This window comes from Zerene cesonia, unplaced genomic scaffold (assembly GCF_012273895.1).
Source record: "Zerene cesonia ecotype Mississippi unplaced genomic scaffold, Zerene_cesonia_1.1 Zces_u004, whole genome shotgun sequence".
Taxonomy (NCBI): domain Eukaryota; kingdom Metazoa; phylum Arthropoda; class Insecta; order Lepidoptera; family Pieridae; genus Zerene; species Zerene cesonia.
This window is the reverse complement of record NW_024045134.1, coordinates 1,216,248-1,228,526: the sequence shown is the minus strand read 5'-3', so window position 1 is coordinate 1,228,526 and position 12,279 is coordinate 1,216,248. Positions and strand designations below refer to the sequence as shown.

General features: G+C 32.9%; 1 long non-coding RNA gene across 1 annotated transcript in view; it reads left to right on the top strand.

The window, feature by feature from the left end:
* The window catches only part of LOC119838687, a 48,288-nt gene extending 36,315 nt beyond the window's left edge, over positions 1 to 11,973 (top strand). The window contains exons 2-3 of the long non-coding RNA XR_005288212.1: positions 9,123 to 9,245; positions 11,872 to 11,973. This is a non-coding gene — a long non-coding RNA (uncharacterized LOC119838687). The remainder of the gene's footprint in view (positions 1 to 9,122; positions 9,246 to 11,871) is intronic.
* The last annotated feature ends 306 nt before the right edge of the window (positions 11,974 to 12,279 follow it).

Sequence of the window (12,279 nt, the reverse complement as noted above, 5' to 3'; positions counted from 1 at the left end):
AAATACATCATACTAATATCCTATCCTACTATCCTACTAATATTATAAATGCGAAAGTTTGTAAGGATGTGTGTGTGTGTGTTTGTGCTCTTTCACGCAAAAACTACAGACATTCGTTAATAAACAAACATATTTAATTATACTCTACTAGGGTTATAAAGGCGAAACGTTGTAATTATGGATGGATGGATATATGGATGGATGTTTGTTACTCTTTCACGCGAAAACAGCTTATGGTATGTGTATGAAATTTGATACAGAGATAGATTATAGTTTGTATTAGCACATAGACCATTTTTAACCCGGGTATCACCCGGCAAACTGCGCGGGTTACAGCTATAATGCTATAGTATTGTCTTGCGTTGGATTTGCGTGAGTATTATACATTTAGAACTTAAAGACTTTTTAACGGATCTAAACGCGATTTATTCATTATATATAACAAACATTATATACTTCGAACACTTCACAGCGTTAAAATCCGTTAAAAAGTATTAAATTCCTAATTTGATATATGTGACAGCCATTGCTAACATGTAAAACCTCACATAAACGACACATCTCTTTCCTATAATTTTATTGTTAAGTTATTTTTGGAAGGTCGCCGCATAAATAAGAGGGTCTGTTGAAACAAGGAGATTATAGCATCCTCGTCATCCTCGTGGTATGGAGTGGATGTAAAGAGTACTCAAGTGACCCAGCTTAAAATTGGCCTAATTTAAAAATCTCTTTGCTTTATAAATATGAAAGAGGGTTCTTGGCAATTTCTTTCTGTTTTTATCGTCATATATATATTTATACTAGCTGCGCCCCGCGGTTTCACCCGCGTAAGTCCGTATCCCGTAGGAATATCGGGATAAAAAATAGATGTTGGCCGATTCTCAGACCTACCCAATATGCTTACCAAATTTCAGAGGAATCGGTCAAGCCGTTTCGGAGGAGTATGGCAACGAAAACTGTGACACGAGAATTTTATATACCTATATATAAAGATATAACGTTGACCTGTCTTTAAATGCCTTTGCAAATTTTCCTTGAATGTGTAAAATTTCACCGTGATTAATATAAAAAGGTCTTACGGAATGACGTGGTCATGGTGGTCCATATAGATAGATTGATTGCGGAGCGTTCCCGGGAAAAGCGTCGGTACACGGTGGGTTTTAGTCGGTAAGAGACCGATATAAATCAAGGCTTATTCACCAGGGGCTGTGGGCATTTATGCAACTTAAAAAATTGGCTTCTAAAACGACGTAAAAAAAACTCTTCAAATATATAATATTAGTATAGATATATATGAATAATTATTTAGTGATTATATTGGATTAAAAGCTGCAATGTTCTAGCGTATATTCATACCTTTGTGATTGGTTAACTCTGAATTATTGTATATGAGGTCGTTGTGGAATTCACTGTATTAGTATTTGTGCATTTATTGTGTAATCAAAGAGAATAATGAAGTAGTGCTTTTATTCGTTAATGAGAGCAACATACGCTTAATTTTAACGGTGAAAATACAATGAAAGTAATCACATTAATATTACAAATGTGAAAGTTTGTTTGTTTGGATGTTTGTCCGTCAATTACGCTGAAACTACTGAACGGATTTTGATAAAATAAGGTCTTCAGACAGGGTATGACCGGACTTTGATAAGATACTTTTAATTTCGATAAAATGCTGCGGAAATCAGGAACCTTGATATCCGGGCGGAGCCGGGACGAGGGCCTAGTGATGTATAAAACTGTCTACGGATTATATCTATCTAATCTATAAAATATAATATACTAGTTGCACGCCCCGGCTCCACCCTGGTAGTAATTTAGCGTAATTAAAACAATAAAAACTTGATTCAACTTAAAAAATATCTTTTAAGTTGGATCAAACTGCCCATGGTGTGCAAATTTGATTAAAATCGGTTGAGTAGTTTAGGAGTCCATAGCGGACAAACAATATGACACGTAATTTTAAGATAAAAAATCGTGTTCATTACACTACTTACAGCTTAGTTAAAGGTAAGGCCTCTGCAAATTCGTTTAAAAAGGGATTAGGAAGGGATGGACAGTGGAAATAAAAAAAGAATGGACTGGGAAGAGTGAGGAATAGAATATGGAGATACATAGTAGCATATACACATAATTTCTAGGTGCGTGGTACCTTCTGCTCTGGCCAAAATCGCGCAGAAGCGTACTCAACTCCCATAGAAAAAGAGACTGAAAATATGGTTAAAATAAACTGAATAAATTGAACGCCAGGCTGCTTCCTGCTCGGTTTGTTTCATTCTCCTTTATTGCTTAGTAATTATGATTCAATTAAAAACGTTTCGGTTTGTGAAATTTACTTTCAATTCGATAAGCTTTTTGTGAAATTCTTTATGATTTTTTTATGGAATGAAAGATAAATACGATTCAATAGAACCTTCAAATGAAAGTAGGTTCCGTAAGGCAGTTTTTTAATTAATTACATCTGAATTCTTGTTAAATTTTCCTTTGCTTCCCCACAAGAGAAACGTTATAAAAATAGCATAATTGTTAGGAAATCTAGACATGGAAAATATGTTATTTTTAGAGGGGACACGTTTTGTATTACCCTTGTATTCAGAGTGTTATTTTTACATAATCTAACGATTGCTTTCAAAATATCTGAATAGCATTCTATACTTATATAAGAACGACTGGAAAATAACATTTTTCATGATAAATAACTACAACAGAGTGCTTTAAATAAAAAATTCTTTATACAATTTTCTCAGAAGATATCTTCAGCCATTAAACTTGCTTGCAGCCCGTAAATCTTAATTAGTTATTGTGATCACTCATAATTTTATGACTATGTTATGGATCATGAATTTTGAATTATTATTAATTGTTTTGCTAATATAATTGAATTTAACAATTTGTGCGGATATCACCTGTATTCATGAATACGGGATAGTTGAAATGGTTCGGTTTTATATAATGTTCGCTGATTTGAAATGCCGTTGATAGATTGATGCTTCTATTTACAGTTTAGCTTTTGCCCGCGGCTTTGCGCGATAAATATGGAGTAGTTTAATAATGTTACTATACGTATCAACCTTTCTTGAATCACTCTATCTATTAAAAAAACCCCATCAAAATCCGCTGCGTGGTTTCAAAGATTGAACCATACATAGGGACATAGGGACAGAGAAAGCGACTTTGTTTTATACTATGTACTAATAAAGCATATTGTATAAGAGAAAAATTGGGGTGTCCCTTGGACACATATAATATTTATCATGGTTGTCAGCCTTTGCTATGGAAAAGCGAAGGTCGTGAATCCAAATTCTGCCTCATGTACGAATTTATTTCTATTCATTCAATTATTACAAATATTTTTAACAACTTAATGCTCTATGAGCATACAATTAAAGCTCATTATCTAGATATCTGCTATATCGCCTCTTTATTCTATTATCCCCTTGTATCAACCAATACTTATGTAACGTAAATAAACGAGATGTATTACTATCTTATTTAATTAAGTAAATTGTATAATTTTAGCAATAATTTAATACACATAATTTTCGACTAAAATTTTGAAAGAATAGAAAAATTTAGGCACATTAACGGCACATAAAACCGAAAGAGTAGAAGAAATTCGATTACTGTGGTGGGATCACGGATGGCTGAAAGGCTAGGCATTGCTACGGTTTGGCAAAAAACGCGGGTTCGAATCCCGCCTCGTGATGAAATTTTATCTATTCTATCAAAATTTCTCATTTATGAAGCATTTCAATGCTATAAAACTAAAAATTATAAGTACGATTTCTGTTTAATATCGAAACTTATTGAATACTACGTCATTTTCAAGTGCCTACTTTGTTTACCATCTTTGGAATCTATTGAAAGTAAAGCTTATATTGAATGAGGTATTCACTAAGCCTTTGACTGGTTGGCGATCTAGATATATTTTATTGACATTATATGTGATTTTATTACTTCGTCTAGTTAGTAATGTTTTATTCGTCTCTTATTATTAATGTATGCAATATTTGTGTGTTTAAATGGTACTTTGAAAGACTATCTTCTAAAATGACTTTCAGATTTACATATCGCGATATATAAACAAAATGTATTTAACTTGAGTCGATTTATCAGATGGTTGTAAACTTATCCTTTTTTGGTTAATATGAACCATGAATATAAAAATATACATGGTATAGTGAACTAGCTTAGCTCTGGCTTCGTACGTGGTATATATAGCCTATGTCACTCAGTGAATTTGCAGCTATCTAACGGTGGATTGGTTTGAAATCAGTCCATTGGTTTTTGTTAAAACTTTACAAACATTCGAAAATATTAAAATACAATAGTTTTTTATTACTTTAGCAAGTGAAAAAACATGTATAGTTTGTTTCACAATTTCATTCTTATAGATTGATAATGATTGATGATATTTTCTCATAGTCAAGCACGCTTCGGCATGAATTGGGCCAGCTCGCACCGGGGAAGTATCACACCCCCGCACAAGACCGGCGTGAAATAGCATACTGTTGTGTTTCGTTCGAGTGGGGGACTTTATTCCTCTTCTTAATCCTTTTCCAATTTGAAGTCAGCAATCAATTTGTAAAGGCGTAAGGTCTGCAATTGACCGTATACCTCTCCAAATGTTGACGGGAGGTGGTAGCGCTTACCATCTTACTACTCACCAGATCCATCACCGACTATCACATAAAAAACCGAGGGTCGTAGCATGTTATATTCAAAGGGTGAATATAAAGGAATAAATCAACAGGCTCCGAGTGTGGCGATATGATATACGTTGTAAAGTAAACAGTGACAGTAACTGCGCTTCACAGTTTTATTTTCCATTTAAATCCAGCCGTTAGTTGAACTAACCATAGCGATTTATGAAACGTAGCATTTTTTAATTGGTGTCGAATTTATCATTGTTTTTTGTAGTTTTACAATCGCTACATAGTATAAAACAAAGTCGCTTTATCAGTCCTTAAGTCTTTAAAATTATGCAACGGTTTTTAGTGTTTTTTTTAATACATAGAGTGATTCAAGATTAAGGGTTATATCGATAATAACATCTACTAAACTATTCCGAATTAACGCGTGCGAAGCCGCGGGTAAACGCTAGTTATATCTATAATTTACAGGTTATTTTGTAGGTGAGTCAATAAAACTATTGGGTTTTTATATGGAGTTAAGGGTCATTAATAATACCTACCCTTCCCAGTCTATTCCTTCGTTTTAATCATCAATCCTTTTCTTATCCCTTATGTACCATACATTTGTTTGTATACCATGCTAACTAATAATTTGTTTTCAATTCAACTTTAGTGTTACTTCTCACATTAAATAATCAGATTCAATGCGTATTCAATCTATACCAATCTCAATTACTTATGGGCCTATAAAATTGCTATGCCAGCATGCATTCGGTTTTATTTTTTGATCGTCAGTGTTCGAAAAATCACATTGCGTGGAAAATGTAACATTGTAATATTATATTCTATATTTGATGGGGGATATAATAATACGCTTGTACAGCTTTTTCCACGACTGCGACATAAGGAGTTGTATGTTTTTCGAGTTTGTATATTTTTTTGGTACGCCCCAGAGCGTCGTATTTTCACGTGAGTGGTGATAATAGATTTATCTTAATTGTGAGAATAACACTGGGTACATAAAAAATAAAAAAAAAAACAAAATCTAGGGATTTTTGGCGGCAAAAAATTTCCTTGGAAATAACATGTTTCACCTTGGAAAAAGAAACCTCTTGTACTCTATAGTCTCTTTATTATCTCCCCATAAACATTATATTACAGAATCGCGCCGTTGCGATGTGAAAGAAAGACAAATAACGGATAAAGAACGAAACAAACACACTAGCATTTTAACAATGTATTTATTACAAGTTCAGTTTCAGTTGAAAAAAGTTATTTTTTATGACTTGTTTACTATATAACTTCTAAAATATTAATATTAATAGCAGCAGGATATTAAATCAGATAATGGTACTGATAAATAATAAGTAAGTAAAGATTTTTAAATTCATACTCTCTCCCCAGGGAATTCTAGTGAATTACCGGGTAAAGTCTTCCTTTTAAATTTCTAAATGTTTGTTGCTTATAGACTTTACTTATAAGTAGACACAGCCGAATCTCTAATCTCTTTCATTATTTATTAGGTTTTCCGAACCCAATGGATTTAAGGGTAAAGGATAAGGAAAGGATTGACAACGGGAATAACAGTACTGGGAGAGAAGGGGAACTGGGAAGGAAATCACTATTCATGAATACTACGATACGACTTAATATACATACATATGTATATACTACTAATACGATACACCACTGTTCTGCTGAACCATTGTTCAATGTAGAATTTACTTTTCATCCTTTTATTATTTAGCTTGTAGGATAACAACAAACTATTTTTACTTAAAATATATAAATGTTTAATAAAATAAACACACGGAAAGTCACATACAATAAATTGTTCGTGACAAAATGGGACAAAGTTTTTTCAGAATAAAAATATTTTAAAATATTACAATCTCATTAAGTAACAAGCTTGTTATGTTGAAAACAAAAATACTAAAAAGTCCAATTTCATTTTTGCTTTTTTCTCTTTATAACAAATATGTGTATAAAGTATACAGAATGAAAAAATAGCTCATAATGGCTTGTATCTGCTACTCAGAGCATTAATATAGATTTAAAATAATAACATTACAACATAAAAATATTTTATTTTCCTAACTATGGTCGATAATTTAATAAAGTCCTGACCTAAGACTCAAAAGGCTTTTATATCCGTTTAGATTTATGAAAGAACAGCTCCAGTATTTATTCAATTTTATATAAATTTGTTTTTAAAACATTAATTTGTTAAAAGCGTCTCATAAACTGTGAGACTAAAATAAAATTCTTTCTGTAAGATTTTTAACCGAGCGAGCTAAGAGTTCATAAATCTCTATTATCCCGCGTTGAGAATGCTCATTACGAAAGTACATTAGTAACATTTCTTTTATAATGCAAATAAATAGTTATTGAGACTATTGTCTGTATAATTTGGGTAACTATTTCTTTTTTGGACATTGATTTTTCATTTTCACCTAAATTACACTGCACGAGAGTTACAAATTAAACATTATTTTATATTATTTTAATATGAGTATTTATATTTATATAAATTATATTTATTATTACTAATATTATTATTATTATTTTATTTATTTTATCTTATTTATTTTATTTACTCTTATATGTATTCTCTCCATTTATTACAGTAAATTCATTTAATCGAAAGAAAATAAACAAAAAAACAGCACATGTAATCTTCAATTGAGGAAGAGGGAACTCTCCTACTACAGGTTTTTTAAACTTATCAGGAGAGTTTCACGTATATGTAACAACACACCCAAGCTGAATTAATAAATAAATTGCTTAAATTGTTTAAATTGTACTTTTATCATGATAGTAACTATATTTCATTTAATCGCTAGTTCGTATTTCGAAGAAGTCAAAACTTTTTTTTATTACAAACTTAACTGTCTTTAAATACGACACTTATAAAGGAGTGTTCGTGTCTTTTATTTTTATAGTTAACCATACTTTATAACCTGGATTCATATCTTTTAATTTCGGTTTTAACACAAAAATTATGTTCATATTAATATAAGTAAGTAAGATATACGTATCACAATTACAACTTAGATTTACAATTTATATACTGGCAACTGCAAATAAAATGAAATTTTATATGCAGCTTAAATGACTAATGATACCATCAACATGTTTTAAAAGTACCCACATTTTCACGTATTTTTGCTTAAAAACTTCCTATTTGTACATATATAAATCTTCCCTTATTCTTCTTAAGCGGTGACTCCTTGTCCCATGTGTTTTCTTACGTAATTCCATAAGCGACAGATATAATCTGTGATATATTATGGTACAGAGAACGCGGTTACGTGAACTAAATATCAATTCCAGTTTTAATTGAAGTTTCAAAACTGAAAATGGTCTTCAATTCTTAGTGTATTTTGTTGATTGTACGTCGATAACTCTAATATTATAAATGCGAAAGTTTGTAAGGATGTGAATGTGTTTGTTGCTCTTTCACACAAAAAACTACTGAACTGATTGCAATGAAATTTGGTACGTAGACAGCTGGACAACTGGAATAGCATATAGGCAACTTTTTATCCCGATATACATACGGGATACGGACTTACGCGGCTTAAACCGCGGGGCGCAGCTAGTCTGTTATAATTTTCGGCATTTTTGAATAGGTCTTTTAAAGTTTCAAGTTTCATACATGACTTCATTTAGGAGTTTCGTTTGGAAAATCTCGGTGAAAGGTCGAAATTCGAGTTATTATCAGTAATATAATTGCATTAAGTAATAAGTTTTAAACAAGAACCATTTTAGAATAATTGGTCGTAAACTATTTTCATTTTAAATTATTGTAATGTTTTCCATCTTAATTTACGAGTGGTTGTACTTTGCACTGCCATAAAAATTTGCAGATATAGGGACAGAAATGCGTTGTCCGCTCTAAAAGAGTAAGGGATAAGGAAAGGGTTGACGACAGGAATAAAGGAATGGAATATGAGTAATGAGGGAAAAGGGTCTATATTATATATTATTAGGACTGAAACGCAACAAGTCTTATCAAATAATGTACTAAGTATTGTACTTTAATGTGGTAGTCGAGCACGCTTCGGCACGAATTGAGCCAGCTCGCACCGGGGAAGTACCACACCCCCACAGAAGACCGGCGTGAAATAGCATTCTGCTGTGTTTCGTTCGGTGAGTGGGGGAGCCGGAGGCCCATATCCTTTTCCTTCCCTTCCCAGTCCTTTCCTTTATTTCTCTCACCAATCCTTTCTTAATCCCTTCCCAAAAAGTCGGCAATCCATTTGTAGAGGCGTAAGGTCTGTAATGGCTTATGCCTCTACAAATGTTCATGGGCGGTGGTAGCGCTTACCATCAGGCGACCCACCAGCTCCATTGCCGACTGTGACATAAAAAAAAAAAAACGCCCTGAAAACAAAACTTTGAATCTAACAAGTGCGAACCCGCGGCAAATGCTAGTATATATTGTTGCTATAATAAATAAACTATAATATATCGTTTTTGTTACAGCACAATGATCTCAAACACGCTTCGGATAGATAATTCGTCGCACTGTACCACGCCATCAGATAGAAACGGCCCACAACTGGTGCCTGTCAAAGTCGGTTGTATGCATATTAACCTTGCTACCGAGTGAGTATTGGATTTTATTTATAACTAGCATTCCGCCCGCGGCTTTGTTCGCGTAGTCATGGATAAGATAGACTCAGGAGGTTACCGACAAAGTTCCCGTTCCCGTTAGATTTCCGGGATAAAAACTATCCTATGTCCTTTCTCGGGTCTAAAACTATCTCTTTACCAAATTTCAACCTAATCGGTTTAGCCATTCTTGAGTTATAAATAGTGTAACTAACACGACTTTCTTATATATATATATAGATGCTTTATTGTACAAAAATAAAGTGAACCTTATACCAAATAATTGCTTACTCATTTCGTACAAAAGGCGGTCTTGCTAAGCAACGTCTGCCAGGCAACCTGGTATGAAGGGAAATGGAAAAATTTCAAGGGATAGTGCATAAAAAAATGAGTAGATATAAGAATATAAAAAAAATCTACATAAAAATATTCAAATACGTTTATTGTACATAATACAGGTATTTTATTTCTGGATTTGTATATTTCATTCATTTAATTTTATAAAATATCTAGTTTCCGCACGCGGTTTGCCCGCATAGTCAAAGAAAAAGATTAAGATTCGCCTGCGCGGTCCTAATAAATTTTCATGGTACAAATATACTTATATGTATTACCCCCTTGGGGTAGAATTTATCAAAATCCTTTCTTAGCGGATACCTGCGTCATTACATCTATCTCAATGCCGAATTTCAGTCTGATCCGTCCAGTGGTTTGGGCTCTGCGTTGATAGATTAATATGTTAGTCAGACAGTCAGACACCTGTGAATTTTGTACATATAGGTATATATTTACATTGTATATTTATTTATGCTAAGTATTAATAACATGAGGTACTACTGAATATATTTTTTATGTCTCCGTCGGCAATGGAGCTGGTGGGTCGCCTGATGTTAAGCGCTACCACCGCCCATGAACATTTTGAGAGGCATAAGGTCAATTGCAGACCTTACGCCTCTACAAATGGATTGCCGACTTCAAATTGGAAAAGGATTTAAAAAGGGATTGACAAGAGGAATAAAGGAATGGACAGGGAAGGGTAAGGAAAAGGATATGGGCCTCCGGCTCCCCTACTCACCGAACGAAACACAGCAATATACCATTTCACGCAGGTCTTCCGTGGGGGTGTGGTACTTCCCCGGTGCGAGCTGGCCCAATTCGTGCCACATACAAATAAAAACATTAATTAGTACTATATATCATAATATTATATGAAACTGATATATTATTGTAATTTTACGGTACCCCTGACTATTTTTATTTTTTATTCATTACTTATATAAAAGTGCATATTTACTTATTATATGTTTGAATGCGATAAAAAAGTTTGAATTTAATATTAAGTATTAATATAAGAATAAACATACGTCTACATACTATAAAGGAGATTAATTTTTTTTTCAAAAAAGCTAAGACATTAATTCCAACAAATTTATGAAAGAAAAGGATTGACGTTACAGAAAATGAATTATTTATATACAAAATTTCGCGGATTTATTCAAAATGTAAACCCCAACTGAGTTTCAGTGGAGCAAATATGAAATTATCCATTTTCTGTTCCTAACCTGGGAAATGACGTCCGTATGTAAATGCACTTTAGAGATTTGAGCATGTTTAACCTTATTTAGCGAGCAAGCATTAGAACGTAATTCCAGAATCTGTAAGGTAATTAGATGTCTGAATAAATAAATAGAACAATTAATAATTGCATATTGATTTTTTGCAGTGACTAGTTTTTGCACACGGTTTCCTTCGCGTTCGAATTGTAAATCTAAACCATTGCCGTAGAATCTATCGAAAGATACACAAAATTTTCATTCCACTTGGTTCAGCCTTTTAGCAGGTGTTCAGTGACATACACATGCATAGAAATGATATAAAATTTAAACAACAACGTAATTTTTTGTATCGTGTTGAAAAGTTAGACGATCGAAGATATTATTTTATAAAACGCGCAATTTAATTAAATGAGTGAGCACTAATTACAGTTTATGATAAATATTGAAATTTAAAAAATACACCTATTATATCTGTGGATATTGCCATATAAAAGAGAACGTAAATATTTAAAATTGGAAAGGACGTGTGTGGAATACAAAGAGGTTTTCAACCTCATTTATTTATTTGGTCGTAGAGAAGGATAATGCGGAGTGGACGTTATCTGAAGCGGGCAATGTGCCATTATACGAAATAATATGTACGCATGGAATCTTGTCATATCGACGCATGCACAATTTTATATTTAATACACGGAAAAACATTTTTTAGTTAAGTTTAAAGCCATTTTTTTAAGTTCATTCAATTTTATTTGTATGATTTCTCATCAAGGGTCTTTAAGGGCGTTTTTGGGGAATTCAGAATTTAATAATAAGCTTTCTTTTTCATCTCTTCGTTAAAATAGTGGATTTATTCCAATTTGACAATGTAAAGAAGTTTTTTGTTAAAAGTGTATTGTTGAAACTAGTTAGTTACTATTTCGTTTTAAGTTTTATAGCATTGAAATGCTATATACATGAGAAACTTTTCTATTCTTTCAAAATGTCTAGTTAGTTAGTAGTTTAGAAATTAAAAAATTGAAGTTACTAGTTACTAGTGTATTAAATAAGGTTATTCTATTGACCAGGCGCGGTCGGAAGATATTTCTCCTGCAAATGTTGGTACTCTGTTTCGTGCCACATGCGGCGCTCGTTTTACAGAACTGCACAATTATGGCCCATCTTTCGCATACAGTGGACTCTTCGCTTTTCTTGGACAATAAGGTAAGTTTCCATGAAAAGAAAAAAGAAGAAATGATATGAGAGTTCAAATATACAAATACGTTAGAATGACTACAGGGTTGGGGTTCATTGTGGTCTATTTCACTGGTTTGTTTGAACGCGCTGAACTCAGGAACAACTGGACCGATATCAAAAATTCTTTCATAGTATAGTATTACACATCCAATGTACGTGGTCTCTGAGTGTTATAGACTACTAGCTGCGCCCCGCGGTTTCACCTGCGTAAGTCCGTATCCCGTAGGAATATCGGGGTA